This window comes from Kryptolebias marmoratus, linkage group LG12 (genome assembly GCF_001649575.2).
Source record: "Kryptolebias marmoratus isolate JLee-2015 linkage group LG12, ASM164957v2, whole genome shotgun sequence".
Classification (NCBI taxonomy): domain Eukaryota; kingdom Metazoa; phylum Chordata; class Actinopteri; order Cyprinodontiformes; family Rivulidae; genus Kryptolebias; species Kryptolebias marmoratus.
The window spans coordinates 14,635,989-14,655,343 of NC_051441.1; the positions used below are offsets into that span (position 1 = coordinate 14,635,989).

Sequence of the window (19,355 nt, forward strand, 5' to 3'; positions counted from 1 at the left end):
CCCAGTGAGGAATTTTTCCATATTGTGTTATTTTTATTTTCAAATGCTCCATGTCAAAAGCTTTAAAATGATATCTAGCTTGCTGAAATTTGACAATTTATCACCTCACCAAGTTAGTTTGTTTACGAGAGTGCTGGTTTGAAAACTTGACTTTTATTCGTCTGGAGTGATGTCAACAGGAATTCAAGCCTATTTTTAAAAGGGGGAATCCCTAAGCTTCACAATGACGCCAAACATTATATGAAGAGATTTTCCGGCGCTGTAGAGTTAATATGGTTAAATTTTCACATGGCTTTTATTAGTTTAGTTTGTGTGCTGAGCAGTCTCAAAGTTCCATGTTGTCATGCTCACAATTACATCATTAGTCATTCATATCACCTCGGAGCAGGAAGGTAATAAAGACATATTGAACAGAATAAATCAGGTGCCATAAAGCAGTTGCAGTCCTTCTTTTCTCATTTGGCAAAAGCAAGAACTCAAGCTTACAATAAGAAAATATGAATGGGGAAAAAATCCCAATATTAATGTTTTAATATTCTGATTAAATAGTTGTTCTCCTTTAGCTACAGTTTGAGTATTCACAGTAATATATTAAATTGTATTTTAAAGTACATCTTCCCTCGATCAGGTTTAAATTGTAGCTGTATTTTCAAAAATGTAATGATTTCTAAACAGTATGCTTTTTTATTTTGGCTTTAAATCCCTTGACAAGACCTCATTTACATAATCCACATTTGATGCTAGCAGTAAATACTATTATGTTTTTTTTTTTTTTTTATTATTGACATTACCCACACAGATGGCTGTTTTGATTAAAAAGCAAATGTCTTGATTTTTTTTTTTTTTTTTTTTTTATAAACCAACTCTTTAGCATCCCTCAGATGTTTCCATGTGTCTTTGGCTCCATGACCAAAACTAATGAACTTATTTACAGGGTTTTGTGTGTGCACACACATGAATGATAGGTTTCATATCTGTGATGACTCCTGAGTTCATATTTGAAGCAGATGGAGCATAAAATTTAAATGCTATTTCACCACAGTCTAACTGGTGAGTTCTGAGTGCAAAAGAAAGAGCAGGAGACCAAGTCTGTGTTTGGGTATACATGAATGTGTTCTGCAATATGTCATCTCAGTGTTTCCTGCTGTACAGTTAGCAATAAAGTTAATTGGATATGATCTCAACAGCACAAAACATTTAGTTGTGTTTATGCAAATCTTTCTTTTCCAATGGCTGTCTCATTTAAAATAGTCGCCCACCACCCTTTATGTCAAAGTTCTAAACTAAAATCATTTAATGCTGAGAAGCTGTCAGGAACGGTGGAGAACGAGATGAATCCAGAGCGCAGACTCATTATAAAGAAACAAAAATGTATTAAAAAAATAAATAAAAGAAATGAAAACAAAAGCTGACGTGGCAGAAAAAATACAAACAACAACAGAAATTCAGAGTCAGGTAGAAAAGAGCAATGCAAGGCATGGAAATAGGCAGTGGGCATGAGCAAACAATGAACCAGCCAGTAAATGGAGGAGATGACCGGGTTTTAAAGACAGAGGCTAATTATGGGAAGTGGGCACAGGTGAGTGATTACAATTGTGGGCAGGTGGAGAAGGGCGTGCTGACTGAGGACAAGTGGAGAATGACAAGAAACAAAGACAACAAGAAGTAAACCAAAACCCAAATGACTAAATAATAAAATAAAAGAAGCAATAAACCTAAACTGAAACAAAAGAAAATATAACCCCTGAAAACAGAAAAACAAAGCACCAAGACTCAAAACCAAACCAAAACCAAAAACACTTGAATTCATGACAGAAGCCTTAAAAATCCAATTTGATGCAATCTGTTAGCTCTCAGAGGATATGCTGGGAATAACACTCAGTTACTACCACATATTTTAGCTCAACATCTGTAAAATGTAGTTACAGACATCTGATTGAAGATTGACTCCAAAAGTAAATAATTGTAGATGTATATCTAAGGATTACGTTCATGAGATATTTTGCTAACAAAACAGACAAGCTCACACATACACACACTGCGCCCGCCCGTCACCTTTTGGTAGCAAGCAGTAACAAAAACTGAATGTGATTTATGTCATTAATGGAAAGCCGTAAACACTTCTTTTCTCTTGATGTGATATAGTGGCGTTTCCGACATATTTCCAGACCAAAAGTTTGGATTATGAGTTACTGACGTCTGAATGTTTCTATCTGGTATGGGCCCTTTATTAGCACATATCTCTCCTTGACATTTTATAAACACAAACTGTACATCACACACTTTTATGCAACAAAGCATTTACACACATCATCGCACTGATATAGTGGAGTTTATTGAAGCATCTGACAGTCTGCGGCAGAGATGATGGGAGCTGCTGAGCCATAATGTCAACCACAATAAAGATAATCTGCTATAAAACAAACTCTAAAGTTATTAAATCTCTGTCATACAAATAATAAAACCAGAAATAAAATAGATCCTTTGACAAAAACATTTAATGTATTAAAAATGATATAATAAATTAACCTACCTCATTATTTTGGGTTGAGTGGGATTATTATGGTTCCTTTATTGTTTTACAAAAACTGGATTACCTCTTGTATGGTGTTTGGGTCTGTGGGACCTGTTTTAATTAATTATCAAAGAAAAAATGACGTCATTCATTATTTTTTCAAAGTCATACTCATTGGCCTTGGCTCATCTACTGTGAAGAATATATACCTGAACGCACCTGAACTTCACTCTGTCCTCCTGCTGTCTGCGCCTGCTCTTAGTGTTTGGGTGTGTTGCAAATTTCAAGCACTGACACCTGTCTGCTCAGACATTTCCACACATTTTACCCTATGTTTTGTGGGAACTAACTTGGAGGTTCTCGTAAATTTGGGGTGGGATACAATAATTAGAGCTTTTCTAATGTGGTTTTTATCACAAGTGACTCGTTGGCTACTTCTGAAAGAACATTTCTGAAGGAGAAACCTACTTTTGATAAAACTATGCTGACCTCAAAAAAGAAATTAGAAAATTGCTTTTATGGTTTTGTTTTCTTCTCTGTTAATTTTAATTCAATGCATGTGTATCAAAGGCAGAAAGGTAGTAGAAGAAACACAAACTGGAAATGACAAGAAACAATTGAAAACCATGGACTATACGACCCAACACAACACAGGTGTGATGATTACTAACAAAGACTACTGCAGACAAAACTGTCAGAACAAATGAGGAGATTCTACAAAAAAATGTTAAGTAAATGGATTTGTTTGACAAGCTTATGCAATTGGTAAGCAACAGATAATTCTCAACATGATTTCTTATATAATCATTTTCCCCTTTTGTGCGTGTAAAACTCTCTTGGATAACGCTTCTGGCACCGTAATATTAGCCTGAGGAACCATGTCCTGGCAGACAGGAACAAGTTTGTCCCCAAGCAGCGTCTGTTTCTACCTACAGCTGCATGTCCTGCTTTTTTTGTGTCCTTGAGCAACATACTATAAAAAAACACTGCTATATGCTCCACTTTTCTGTCCGTTAGAATCTCAGCCACTTCGCAAAACTTGGAGAAGCCTGTGTGAGGATGTGCTTTCCAAACCATCAAAACACTTTCACGTATGTTCTCCGGAAGAGTGCATTCTTCATGCAAACATAATAAATAAAGCAAAGTTCCTACTCAACATTAAAATAATGAAGATGCATTCTCTCTTTTTTCCCCCTTTCTCTCTGCTTGGGATAAACAGAACAGACGGAAAAAAAAGCCCATGGGCAAAAACAACAAAACATCAAGCAACAGTCCAATCTAGGCAAGCATCTGTGTTTGTGTATGTGTGTGTGTGTGTGTCTTCAGTTGTGTTTAAGGCACATCAAATGAAAGTTTCTTGAGTAGGGGGTTCTTTTAACTCATCTGTTTTATACCGCTGGAGCCTAATTTTACAAACTCCTTTTGTGTCCTGAACTTGACCTTTCAGTGTTGTGATTCTCAATAAAGAGTCCCATAAATCATTGCAGGTGTTTGTAACATGCCTGCAGGTAATTAATTGCTGGGCTTTTGGAGCCAATCTTGGCTGAGTGCTCAGAGATGGGCCAGCAATTATATACACTTGCTTTTTGGAGTGTTTCTGTTTCATCAGTTCTCTTTTAATTACAGATCTGTGTGTGTGTGTTTGCTTTTATATTTTTGATTTCCAGCTGTAAATGCTGGTTTAAAAGTATTGTCAAATGATGGAAGTTCATTAAGCGTTTTTTTAATTTGCTGTTTAAAACGTTTTACTTTTCTAAACACAGAATGGCACTGATACTTGTTTGGACAGAATGACTGGCTGCCAAGGTGTTGGCACAGTGTGCCAGTGCTTTAATAGTTTGATCTTATTCACTCACAAAAAAGTGCTCCAGCTCAGCATTAAAAAGCAAGGGAGTTACTGTAAAGTTGACTCTTAAGGTCTCTGGAACATTAAAATTTCATGTACTTTCATAAACCAATTACAGATGTGGATTCTTAGCAAGGGGTGAACACTAAACAAGGTCCTAAGATAGAGACTAGTTTAGCTCAATGTCTGCAAAACTGACCGAGTTATGGTGATTTTTAGTATTTGATTGCTGATTAGCTGTGGCGGCCATCTTGAATGAGGTTGACTCTAAGCGTAAAGTCACAGTTTTAGTCAAAGATCTTGCACAATCTCTTAGCATTTAGAATATATGCTGAGGATGACTTTTAGCTACTACCACAACAAATGTCAGCTGAATGTCTATTAAAGTGACAGAGTTATAGTTAATTTTGTGTTTGCTATAGTCAGTCAGTTTCTAAGGTTACCCTTAGAACTGGTTTCTTTGGTTTGGGACTTCCATCTTATCAATTATACTTCTAAATTGTCCAATGAAATATATGCATGAAATTTCCTCCCAGTGATTAATACAATAATTCTACTTTTCATCTTAAAAGCAAACAAAAGCTGAATTTAGTGGTGATCCTTTACTACAATTCTTAAGACAAAAATATCTCAAAGTCATTAAATAAAGAGGGTTACTACAACTAGTTTCAAAGGTCAGCCTTTAAGGTAAAGTGTTTTGAGAAAATGCAAGCATGGCAGCAGAATTAGAAGTGAGATCACACCAAGCCTGTATTTTCAGAGCCTCATTTGTGTTTTCAAAGTAAGCATGCCCCCTATAAACATGCTTTAACATTAACAAATGCATCTTTGCATGCTTGGATCTATTGGACTATTTAAAGACTATAGTAGTCAGACATACTGAAAGACAAGGGAGCAATACATACATACTGCAATACAGGTATGTACCGTGTGTGTACCTGGTATACACCGGGCATGTACCCAATAAATACCAGGCAAATACTCTGTATATACCAGGTACATAGATGTGAAGTTTCAGCTCAAAGTGACAACTCTAACCAGTACACTGCCAAAAACGAAACAATCACTTTACTCAAACTGCATTAAATCAGTCCAAATAATTTCCCTCAGGGATAAATAAAGTATCTATTTATTAATTAATTTATTACTATCATTAAAGAAGACCTGATAGTAAAATCACGACTTTGGCTTTCACTTGATATTAAAATACAGAAAATATTAGTTGGCATTTCACAATCATAATGTAAATTCTTAATAAAAACTAGCAAAAGGCAGGTGTTCTGGGGTAAATTATCCAGTAACTAAGCATTACTCTAGTGGTAAGGTAATTGCATTGCCCTCTCAAATTATGATAAAAAAGCATGCTAAGTCTGGAGGCTAATTGTGTACCAGACTAATCACAAGTCTGGCTAATTATTTGTTGCTAAACTCGCTCCTATAACTTTGTGTTGCTGAAACAGAGTTTTTGTAATATGAATGGGCACAGCACAGGTGTGAAACTCTGTGAGCACTCATGTTTGATTAAAAATATGACGCATGATTGCGGCATACCACGGGGAGACTAAGGTGTTAATTGGCGCTGTGTGTGTGTGGAGGGGTGGCTGAGCAGAAGGATGTGTGTGTGTGTGTGTGTAAAATGTTTGCCCGTGGAGAGTCGCAGCGCTTGGATAGCACAATCAAAGAACGCATGCCGTGGGTGGGTCCCGACAGCAGGCACGCATAAAAACACACAGAAGTGTTTATTTTCTGGTTTTAACTTTGTCATGCTTTGAAGGGTTGAAATCTATTTTTTTTTACTTTTTTGAATTGAAAGGTATGTGTGTTTGTTGCCTCACCTAACCACCTGTGATCCAGGATCTAGACAGGATGAGAGTGGCAGATGATGAAGCTGGGGAAATTACATGCACATAGTGTGTTGGTGCATGTGAGCCTCATCCCTGCTGACTTAAGCAAGTGTAATGTAGAATTATGTGATGAGACTTATTTGGGTATCTAGGACAGACATTCAGATGTCTTGCCTGCCGGCTAAAACACACACATACACATGCACTAACACGTAATTCTACTTTCTTTTTATCATCTATCCATCCTTGACACTTTTTTCTTATCTCATTGTTTCTCTTTTCTTCTCATTTTCTTTTGTAGTTTTAAGCAGACATAAATCATTTCAGAAGAAAAAAAATTCCTTCTAGATTCTGTTTTAAATTTAACTAGGACCACCACAAATTGTCACCATAATTGGTTACATCAATTATGACCATTGGTTATCATCAATATTTTTAGGTGACACATAATTTTTATGATTTTCTTTTTTAATTACGTAAATGTTTTGATTGAAATAACAAGTGTTTTTCTCCATGCACTGTGCACGTCAGCCTAGTTCTGGTCAACTCTGAGCCACAGTTTTAAATTGTACAGAAAAACAGAATCTGACAGTGTTGCACAAAACAGGTTATAACAGTTTTCAAAGGCTGAAAGGGTCTAAAGTGTGGATGTACTTTAAGGAAACTGACAATAAAATGGTGGTCTGTATGCTCTGCAAGGTCTTTCTGACAGCAGCAGCAGGAAGTTACACACACAGGAGGTATGATAAGCCGACAGGAATAACAAAATCAAGTTGTTGTTTTTTTAAGCCAATAAATGCACGCTATGAAGTTAGATTGTCTGTACGCTACATTTTCCAGTAAATTAATGTTTGAGAAAACTTTTAGACTAGAATCTGGGCCCATGTTTTATGAATTGAAACTGTTTCCCTCAATTTTCCCCTTAACCTCTGTTGTTTTAGGTGATGATGGAATTTTAAGTTATATATATATATATATATATATATATATATATATATATATATATATATATCAACAACAGGTAAGATATTAACTGTTTATGTCTTTTCCACAAAATCCCACTAAAAAAATTCTGAGCTACTAGCTAAAAGGTGATGGCAGACCAACCAGTCATTGTGTTCATTGACAAAAACCACAGACAAAGGCATTGGTGACAGATGCAGAGATGCCAGGTGACTGTAACATCAAGAAGGAGCAAGGGTGCCATTAGGCACTCAAGCTTTTGTTTGGTGTTCATATTTAATCCTCTCTACCTATTTGGGACTAGTAGAACCTCTTAAACATGGAAAAATTAACTATTGTTTTGGAATAATTAGTAATATAATAGTATATTTAGTATAATAATAGTCACACTGAATAAGTAACCGATCTAAGTTGAACAGAATGCAATATGTAGAAAGTCATGTCCTCATAAGAATGCAGAATCTCATGAGATTATAGGGTTAATATTTTTTTAAGAGAGGAAATGACAAGCTTCAATGAACTAAATAAGGACTGAGCTGTTCATATTTATCCAACTGAAGTAAAAGTGTGATCTGCCACATGGAAGAATTGTGAGTTTGATGTGTTTAAGATACCACCTAAACAAACTTATAAATACTTTACAAATCAGCTTCATCATCCATCAAAAAGTGAATGTGTACCTAATATAGCACTCAGTTGCACAAAAGTTCACATAGCAGCACCTTCAACAAGCAGCTTGACTTAAAACAGATCTGCCTCAGACTCCCCTTCCAAATAAAAGAGTCCCCTCATGGAGTAAAAACAACAGTTTGCTCTCACTTAAGGCAGCTTTTTTTCGTTTGTTTTTAAATTTGTTCCCTCAGCCTCATGTCCTCTCTAAACCAACTCCTTATATCATTAACAGAACTTTGACACAGACAGAACTTTTGAGTTTTATCTCTCCATGTCTCTAGCCCCTCCTAACAAACACAGCTCTCCTCACAGAGTTGCTGCTGGCCCAGTTAAAAATGCTTAGCCGTGCTTGGCCAGCCGTGTTATATAACAGCACCACACTGCCCTAAGTCAGGCTTGCCTTCAAGTGACATCACCCCTGGATGATGGTTTGTGTTTCTGTGTGTACATATCCAAGCATGCTGCTGGGTATGTGTGTGTGTGTGTGTGTCAAAGCAGTGATACCGCTTGCGTAACGTTTTCATTCCCCTTCATGATTTTTGTAAATGTGCTCGAGTCCTGTGTGATCCTGCTTGTCAAACTTGCTGTTTTTCTGCAATTTTTATAATATGTCTATGAAAATTGCATGTGGGTATGTATGTTTGTACTGTAGATACAAATTACAGATGTGTAAAGTTTGCTCATTAAAGATGCACTAAAAGTTATTTATTTGGGCCACACATTTAAAATTTCATCAGTTTTGTCTTTAGGTTATGTAGGAACCAACAGGAGTCAAATCCAGTAAGGAAGAGTCTGAGTTGGCTTTTGAAGAGTGTAAAGAAAACATTAACAGAAATAAGAAATATACTTCCTGCATTTTAATAATATGCAGAATATGGCTTTTTTTTTATCGAAATGAGTCTTGGTTATAATAACATCTAAATCTAACTAAAAAAAATGTTGTTTTTTGTAAATAAATCTTGGCACTTACTTTGCTTCTGTGTAGATAATGATGACTAAGGTTTAGCAATAGCTGCTGTCTCCAAACAGCCACAGCTGACTGATCCCAGCAAACACAGAAAAAGACAAAACTTACAAATGTTGAGATTAAATCTGGTGTGTGAGTGTCATCTACCACATGTACTTTGAGACCTAACACACCACAAGAGATCTTTGTTTTAAACCATGTTGTTAACTGTTGGAGTCAATCATGTCTGTTAGCAAAACAGCTCAAAAAACAATAGTCTAATTTTATTGAACCTTGCATCTACAACTGATTAACCATAACCTGATTCAAGATGGCCACCACAGTTACATGACCTTAGCAAACAGAAAAATGGCTATAACCTTTTACAAATGTTGAGGTAAAATTTGTTGTGGCAGTAGCTGAGAGTCATCCCCAACACCTGTTCCGAGAGCTAACAAATCACAAGAGATCTTCAGGATGCGAGGCGGCAGGCGGTATGTATTCCTTCATTGTTTTTTTTCTCTCTACCCTGAAGGATAAGGACTAATTGATTTCAACTAAGATTGCATATTTCCACAACTATGTAACATAAAACAAGTTCAAATTTATTGTAAAACATTCATTGTCACTGTAAACAGCATTTAGTATAATGTCAAAAACTTTTGTTTGAGAATTCATGGAAATCTAAATTTCCATTGATTTTTGAAATGTGTTACATATTTAACAAGGCAAGTTTAAAAAAAGATAGGAAAAAACATTTATGTATATTGATGAAAACAGCAGTTCTTGATGAAATGTGTATTGCTGCCTCTTTTCATGGCAAAGTTCTAAACAAAGATTGATCTATCTGTCTTTTAATAATAATGTTTTTGGATTATTTGAATTTTGTATTGCTTAAAGCAAACATTTAATTTGCGTATTTGGTCAAATATTAACTATTTTACATTCAGCTAACATTCACACCAGCATAGTGGTGTAGAACTTGTCATCTTCAAAAATAAATGGTCCCTGGTTTGAATCTGGGCTGTGCAGGCCTTTTTCTGTGGACTTTGCATGTTCTCCATTTGCTAGCGCTGGATTTCTCCAGATGCTCCAGTTTTCCTTAATGTATCAGGGGAGGAAAAAAAGGTTTGTAGAGCAAAGTAATAAAGGAAAGCCACCTCCAAAACTCTTAAAATAGTCTTGCTGTGCCAAATAGAGGATAGCATAAAAGGCTTGCTGAGGTGCAGTGTGGCTCCTTTTAGATTTAAAGAATATGATTTTCAAGGTTTGCTGAAGGATTTTTTGACTGACTGACTGAGTGGAAACACATGGGACCATCTTTCATAAAGACTTCGCTAGATTGTGTTCTACTTTAGCACATCCTTTCTTCTGTCCCCATCTTCCCATAAGAGATCACTCTGGTAATGACTTTCAGAATATTTTGTTTAAGTCACTTTGCTAGTGGGATCAATTCACTAAAGAAAAAGAAGAAGACATAATATTTAAAAGACAACTGGCCTCCCAGCTGGGACAGTCCAGGCAAATGTTGTCCCTCCTATCATTGTAAATGAGTAGAAAAAGTGTTCAGTCTTATCAGCAACATGAAGGCCATCAATATAACCAATCTCCATTGGTTGAAGAAAAATACATTTCTTTTGGCCTGAAAAAGTACTAAATGATCAAGAACAAATTTGAAACCAAAACAGGTTAAAAAGCAGCTAACATCCAAACAAAAACTTTGAAAGACCTTCAGAAAGCCTGAAGATCAATTAGGCAAGACCAGTTGAAAAAAATGAAAGAACATTTGTCACCATGGAAACTCTAGTGAACACTGTTCTGTCACAAAACAGTTTTTATTTTGAATATTAGGGAGAAACTTTATGTAAGAAATATAGCAGATGAATTTTAGTGTGAAATTTTAAAGGGTTAAAACAGAACAAAACACAACAAAATTAAGCAAATCGTTGTGTCAGCATTAAACAGGCTCTACCTGCTAGCTCATACTGCTACTATCTAATTGGATGAAATAGTGTGCAGCTGCAAATTTTTCAACATTTAAATCGTACAAATGTTATTAGAAAGTCGTGGTAATGCAGTTGTTGGTTTTGCATCCGTCCCCTGCCTCAAGAAAATGGCTGCCAATGTAATGTCATAAAGTCAAACCTAATTAAGTGTGCATCTTATGAATAATGACTCGCAGCTGCTCTGACATGCTGTACAGCCATTTGCCATCTTTCAAAAATCTCACAAAAAATAAATAAAAGTAAAAAAATGAAAAATGTCCCCAAATCAATATATGGTCAAATACTAAAAATGGCACTTATGAATCATATTCTTTTCATTTTCTTTTTTTCACCTAGTAGCTCTTTATAGCTTCAAAAGAGAAGTTCTAACCAACCTTATAACATAGGTTTTTTTTTTCTGTACATTGGTGTAAAGATGCACACTCATGTGGTAGACAACCAAAGGCTTTGTATGTACACAGTAAACACAGCTTGGATGTGAAACACTCCTCTTTCCTGTGATATTTTGCCTTGAACCATACTCTCGGGTTGAATATGTTTAATGTTGGTTGTGTATGTGAGTGTTGTTAGTAGTGTCTGTGATCTGCCTTAACTAAAGAATTGGAAAGAGGACAGGCTAAGCAAATAGCCAGAAGCTGCAGTATGTCAGCATTAATAACAACAAACCCAAAGAGATACACACACAGACGAACGCTCTGCAGGCAGGACCCTGTGTGTGGGTGAGGGCTGGAGATAATCAACTCTTATAATGTTGAGTGGAAGTTGAGTGGTGACCTCGTTTCACCTGGCCTTCCGTCTTTGGCTCATCCCTCCCTCCGCCTCCTGGCTCTGTCGTAGAAGAGCTTACGCAGGTCTTTTGTAACACTTGAGGGATACTTGCTCCTAGTGGATTTCTTTTCCCTGTCACTTAGCCAACACTTTGCTCCTGTGCTGAATTTTTTATCAGAAACAAATTTCCTCTGGAAACAGAAAACGCTGCCTCACACCTTTTTGCTAATGTTTGGCATGCTGGATATACAGTCTGCATGCGTCTAACAAGATAAGGTTGTTTTTTTTCTCGCTTCAGGCTTTCTTTCATCTCTCTTCCCTCAATATTTGACATGCTTGACATTTATGTGTTTTAAGAACTCTCAACTCTGAAGTTAAGACTAACTAAAAATAATGTGAGTGGCACGTCTGCCTTTAGGGTTCAGTGTGTGACACCCCCTTCACACTGAATGATGACCCCGGCCACAAGTACAAAAGTCAGCCCGAACTCGGATGGTCTTTACAGGAACTTGGCAAGGTCTGCAGGAGCATATTAAGAACACAGTAGGCCTCCCATTAACCACAAAAGATCCACTGTAATTTCGAATATAGACAAAACTTTCATAGCAAAGTTTTGATGGTTTATTTTAGTGATGGCAGCATATCTGCTTGTCGATTAATCTGGTTACTGAGAGTTTGACAACAGACTGAATTCATAAGAAAAGTAGCATTCCTTAAAAGAATATATATCTCTCACTGCCTTGTATGTCAAAGTTTTAAACTAAAATGTTGTGCAATCTGCTAATGCTCGGTGCATGTGTTGGGGATGACTCTCAGTTACTCCCACACCAAAATCTAGCTTTGTAGCTGTAAAATTGCACGAGTTATAAGTATTTTTGTGTCTACTTAGGCTGATTAACTCTTGAATCAGAAAGCTTAATCAGTTGTAGATCTGCATCCAACAATTACTCTTCAAGAGTTTTATTAAAAACTCTGGAGAAATTTTGCTAAATATGTTATAATCTTGCCTGTGTTTGCCATGCCTGTGATAATCATGTTAATTCTCGTCACCTGGGCCCGCTGTTGATCACCTCCACACCTGGGCGGTGGCCTATATATTCTCCTTCTCTGCTCTCCTCCAGTGCCAGATTATGAAAGCCCAACAGCAAGTAATTCTCCAGCGTTCTCGGACTGACTTCCTGTGCCTTGACCTTGCTCACATCTCTCGGATTTTTCCTCACGTCTCGCCCCTGTCGGACACTTGCTGGTTTTCGGATTTCTGGACATCGACCCCTGCCTGTGACCTGGACTTGGATTTCTCGCCTGCCCCTCTGGTACCGTTGCCTGTTTCTGTTACTCCCGGCTTCGACCCCTGCCCGTCCGACCAAGTGTTAAGCTTTGCCCCCGCGGCCTACCTTTCGGAGACGCTAATCCTCGTTTCCGTTCCTGGACTTCTCACAGCCGCTATCCTACAAGGATCAGGTTCCGGTCCCCGTCACACCNTCCATCCAGGTCAGTGTAACCTTCTCAGTCCGTGGTTACTTCCTGGTTATCGTGTGGATAATAAAACTGTCTCGTCTCTTCTCAGTGCGGCGATCTGAGGTCCACCTGCTACGCATAGCATTCTCCTTGCTGTACAATAAAGACAAGTTATCTGTCAACTCCTGTGTCTGGGCTGAAATTCCGGGTCCGCTAACTGATCCATGTCAAAATAGTTTGGATATAATTGCACCCTCTTCATTGGGCATGCCCATCATTTTTTTCAAATGTATAATACACTTGAAACCACAACAAAATTGCTGCCGTTTTTATATTATTATTATTTCTGATGTCTCCTGATCCTGACAGCAATAAACCTAAATGATATTTGTTGACAGGAACTGGCAAACTATATCATTAAAAACAAGCTGCAACTGTTTACAGAAAATCTCCAGCCATGTTCATAATCTTCTACCTATATTGATCTCTGCTTTACTTTGATACCAAGTCAGTAAGTGTCAATGACATTGTGGTTTTATTTATTTGTACTTTGTACGTGTGTGTATATATATATATATATATTCAGATGGTACAACAAAATCTTTGTTTAAAAAAATCTGTTTTATTGTAGTCAGCACCAAAATTATCTGAAAGTGCCTCTAATTTTTTATAATGGCTGTGTAAATTTAATCATTAATAGCCTCATTTGTTGTACTTTATAACTGGCCCCAAATCATTTAAAAAGAAACCTAAATGCATTATGACACATTATATACATGTTATACAGCACGTTAGATATTTAAACTGTTCTTTTAGATCCAATCCAAACAGCCTGGCTCAAATAATTGTATCAATTTAGACAGTACCCCAAATGACTTTAAGAATTTTGGCCTGATATACAATTGTTTCCGTCTTTTAGGATTCACTTCCCTCTGACTTTCACTGTGATATAACACATGAGACAAGTCTCGTCAAACCACATTTGAGAAGTGCACACAGTTGCACCCAACAGCTGTCTCCCATCTTTTCCACTGGTTTGCCTTAACATTTTCCCCTCTGTAATCCTGATCTCGTCACCATTCAAGCTCACGTCAGTTTCTCTCCCTGCCCTTTACACCTCTGGCTCTGAATATATGACTCTTCTACTCGTGTCCTCTTATTTCACTTCACATTCTGACAAGCTGCCCATCTCTCTCCCACTCCTCCTGTAATTAATATCCATTTCATTCCTTTCCCTTGTCTCCTCATCCCTTTGCCTTTTACATGCTCTCAGTTTTTAGATGTATGATTTATGGTTCCTGCGCTATGACTGAGGCATAAATATTTTACTAGAACCAAATGCATTTTTTTTGCAAAAAATAAATAGGTTTTGTGGAAAAAATGGGAGACTGAGAAGGTTAGAAGTTGATGATATATGTGAAAAAGATTGATTTTATTTTCTGGATGCTTTATTTTGTACAGTAAAAGACAGCTTCTGGACTTAAATAAAATATCTGTTCCATGACCAACCAAAGAAGCATATTACAAATGACAAAGCAGTTTTATTATATTTGCCCTGTCCTTCCATCCCAATCAGACCAGTCAAAATGACAGTACCCTCAATCTGAAACGAAGCTGTTGTTGGCAGATAATTATCAACAAGATTTTCAGATGATGACGAATGATGAGCAGCTTGTTAAGGCTGAAAAGATGTCACAAGGGACCTTTATTATAGACAAATATTTCTCTGGTTTTGAACTGCATGCACCATCATGTCCAATTAGAAATGCTCAAGGTGTGATGTATTTTTTGTCCTATATACTGTACATGCTCAATCATTTTTCCTCAAGAAACCATTCCTGCGTTCACGTTTTTCCTTGTGCTTTCATAGTCAGTGGGACAGTATGCACATAACTGGATGGCTGCAGAAACCGGGCAGTACATCTTGTAGTGTATTTTACTTCTGAAAAGGTGAGATGGCGAAGCTCTAGCATGCAGCTCTGACAGAGAGATGTCAACAGGCAGCAGACTGACTGACAGTTAATGGGGAGAAAGATGATCATGAGCCAAAGGAGAACAGATGGTAACAGGGGAAAACTACACACACACACAAAGACATGTAGCTTTTCAAAGACGTACAAAATATTTACTTTTTCAAGGGCACCTTTAGTAACTGGAAAATATGGGAATGTGTTTGTCCACACACACTAAAATAGATGATGCTGACTTTGTTGAATTGTCAGTCAGGTAGTTTTATTTCTTGCATACTGTGACTCAACTAAGATGTAACTACGAAGATGATTTGCCTTGAGACATTACTGTTTCTTGTACATGTGAGAGAGGAAGATGTTCCTTGAGCCACTGTCACAATCATTTCACCCAATATTCTGCAACCTTTCTGGGCTGCATCATTCCTGTTTTTTCCACAAATGTGTATATATCTTTTAATTAGAATTTTTAGGGATACATATATTTGTATGAAATACCTCTGGTCCTGATTTTTTGGTTTGGTATATAAATGTACTGAACAAATACAGCACTGTCTTAACTCACTGTACACTACATTACACCTTACTCCATGTTCTGCAAGCTCACCCAATTTATGAACTCACAAACATACACCTAATAGATGAACTCAAAAGACAGTGTTTGAATAGAAATGAAAGAGACCAAAAGGCAAAATTCTTGTCACAACAGTCATGCTTGAAAAACTAGTGGAACAAAAAGATCTCTCTGCTGTTTGAAAACATACCAAACCATGATTTCTGTTTACCGTCACATGTCTAATAATCAAAATGTTGTGGAAATCAGTCAAAGCAGTCTCAGTTTGGAAAGTTTCTAATGGGGGAGTAAAGCCAGTATCTCACAAAGCTACAACTGTTGGCAAGACATTGTGAAAGACATTCGCAGTGGTGTTTCCAAAATGCATTGAAATTTTTGCAAGGGTTTTCAGATTTCTGGACTTAAGTCGCAGGGCCTTGCTTTTGTGTTGCTGGAGTTTTGAACATGTTCAATAAATTGTCACAGAATTGCCACTAGCATCTCAGACCATTCTCAAATCATTCTCAATTCTGTTTCAGTGAATCAGAAAGTGTGAGAAATACTGTACGAGACAACATTATCAGGGTTTGGTGACAGAAGAAACCAAATGTGTCTGATTGGAGACAAAAAGTAAATAAAATATAATCAAAATGAGACATAATAATTATGACACATTGTGACTAAATTGCAATTTTTACATCACATTACTTTTGCATCAGATAATTACAAAGATTGGGTACACTTAACATGGTCTATTTTGCAACATTTTTCTCCCAGAACTTACTCCAACACAGTCTTTAATGTTGATAACTTTTTGATAAACATGATTCACGTCAGCATCAGAAACCTAATCACTGGATTTAAATCCCTTGATATCTCTTCAATGTTCCTGTCCTAGCTGGTACCAACATATCGGCCTTTGCACTTTCCTGGCAGCTATGTTAAGTGCACATTGGAAAGAAGAATTGGGGAAAGCTGTGATTCACAGAGATTAGCCTTTGCTCTGACATTGATTCCTGTTGATTTGATGTTCTTCTGTGCTCACTTGTAGCACTTTTATTGATTCCCTCTATGCGTGATCTTGGTTGGACAATCTGCTATCCTGTGCAGGAAGCCAGAGATCACGTACAGACCTCCAAGTTCAACAGTCAGTTAACAGATGTTTACTTTATTGAGGCTCACCAAGGTAAGGCTGCTAATTTAAGTGCTGACTCCATAAAATCTTTTTCAGCACAGCTTGCACATAATTATCTGGAGCTGCAGTGTTCACTTCCACCACTTCCTTATACAAGACACCACAATCTACAATACTTTTACAATCATAAGTTAAGTAGTCCTTGAAGGAATGCATATTGCAGCCATCTTGAATCAGGTTGACTCCAAAAGTTAATAAGTTGAAGATGTCCATCTAATGATTACTGTTTGAGAGTTTCAATAAAATCTGTCAGGTCGTTCATGATATTTTGCAAATAAACACATAAATACACGCAAACACACCTTTTACCTTTTGGCAGTGGATGATAAAAATGATATCATGCTTATGGTGTATTTATACACAAAACATTGGTGAAAAAAATGCCACTAGCACATAGTGAACAAGACTTTATATGAAACCCTAACAAAGCTGCAGATCCAACAGATCTTTCTCATTATGGGCTATAGGTGAATTTCTCAAGCAGCAAGCCAATAAACAGTATGGTATTAATAGGAGCTCCTGCTTCTCCATAGGTTCCCCAATCTTTTAATGACTACAACATGCAATTAATTTTAAACATCTTTTTCTCCTACTAGGTCTCCAGAAAAAATAACTGCAAAACACATTTACATTCTTGTGTTTCCTCATGCATAATAAGAAGGCTCTTTTTTAGTTTGCCATGTCAGTATATTTCTGCAGTGAACTGAAGTGCATCTGAAATACTTTGCAATACTTTGGAAAAAAAAAGTGAACAAACAGCATACTCAGTGAGTGCAAACCCTTGGAACGAACTGAGGGGAGTGATTCAGATCAACAAAACCATTTGTGATTTCCACCTCTAAACTCATTACTTAAACCAGATTAAATTGACTTAGTGAGCAACCATCTGTATTTAGTTTTAACCAATTTTAACGGGACCAGATGGCAATATGCCTGCCTGTGCATTTTTTTTATTCCCATTACACGCTCCGCCTCACTCTCTCAGACGTGCATGCACACATGGCTACGAGTTGATGCACGCTTTTTCATTGTGCGTTCAAACAAACCATCCTACATTTTTCTCACCACCTGTTTTACTTCGGAACTTCTCTGACCTCAGTGTAGGATGCAGAAATGCATAGCCGGATTTAGAAACTACTGGAAGACGAAGTGAAAAAGAAGAAGTCAGAGAGGCTGAAAAGAAGAAAAGAGAAAACAAGTGATAGATGTTGGAGTAAGAAAAAACAAAGAGAAGCAGATTAGTCGAGATAAGTATGATAAAGAATACTGTAAGGTTACTAGAGGAAAATAAATAAATCACTTAAGGGAAAATAAACCTGATCTGGACCCACTATTAATAAGGCATGAAGAAGAGTGTAAATCTTTAGGAAAATTATCTGAGGCTTTCAGACCATGGATGGATTACATTTCTTAAGTCATTCTATATTCTTCTATATTCTTCTCCTTTCATTTCTACATTAAAATTGTGTCTATCAGCATATACTGGAAACTGTAATGCTAGCAGTAGAACTTCTGGTGCTGCCACTTCCTGCAAAAATATCATATTTCTGCTAGACAAACTATGCAGTCTGATTGCTTTAAGATGGTGACATTCTTCTTTGGTGATGATCCCACTGAAACTGGTTGTTAGCTTCTCAATGTGGTCAGAATTAAGCTCTGTTTGTCTAATGTACTAATAAAATATGTAATTTCTTTTGTCTGTACTTTTTAAAAATTCTATAATTTTTATTTTTTTTTTTTATTTTGAACAAAATAAATTCTTGCCTACCTCAAAAAGCAATGTTTCTATCCAAAAAAAGAGAAGAAAACATCTCTGAGAAAACAGAACGCTGACCTTTCCACAAGATTATATTAGGTCCCGTGAGTGAGTGATCAGAGTGTGTAAATCAATCAGAATCTGAACTCTTTTAGTCAGAAGGTCAGCAGTGCACAAATAAATGTTAAAGCCCCAAAGAGTGAAAAAGTGAATGAGATGAGGATGATATGGCTTTGTGTGATGGAGAAAGGACTGGAGAATAATTGTAGGTTTAAGAAAGTTAGACAGGAGCTGGTAAACATTGAGTAAACAGTGAGAAGCTATGCAAAAAAATAGCTAAATAAAATAAAATAAAAAGAACAAGGATTTTTAAAAAAATACAAAAGAAAAATGACTGACACAGGGAAAAGAGACAAGAGTTAAAACAAACAGGCTACAAGTAAATGTTAAACCTGAAATCAGCATTGTTGAGAAGAGCAATTTGTCTTTTTGTCAGATGTATTATTCTAGTATTTTATAACCCATAATCTGTCTCCAACCAAAAGGTAAACTGCCTGCCAGTGCATATTTGCATCCAGAGCTTCTAGCACTGCCTCCTGGTAGATAAGACTGCACAAAAGGTTTTACAAACTACAAATTGACTTCTTTCATATACTTACACAGGAAGAAATGCATAGCTCTCTCTGCATGCAAAAAAATAAGTCCCTATTGGTTTATATCTTTCAATCAGACTTTACTCAGACGGATAATGTGTGTATTTGTCAAGAATTTAGCTTGTGGCTGATTTGCATGCAAATAGCATGATGTCAGGTTAACACAGCGATTACACAGTGACTTAGTCTGCTTTGCCACTGTGACCCTGTTAA

The 19,355-nt window shown here is 36.8% G+C and overlaps 1 long non-coding RNA gene across 1 annotated transcript in view; it reads right to left on the reverse strand.

Annotated features, from left to right (window-relative positions):
* The window catches only part of LOC119617518, a 63,318-nt gene extending 50,254 nt beyond the window's left edge, over positions 1–13,064 (reverse strand). The window contains exon 1 of the long non-coding RNA XR_005233839.1: positions 12,955–13,064. This is a non-coding gene — a long non-coding RNA (uncharacterized LOC119617518). The remainder of the gene's footprint in view (positions 1–12,954) is intronic.
* Positions 13,065–19,355: the final 6,291 nt, after the last annotated feature.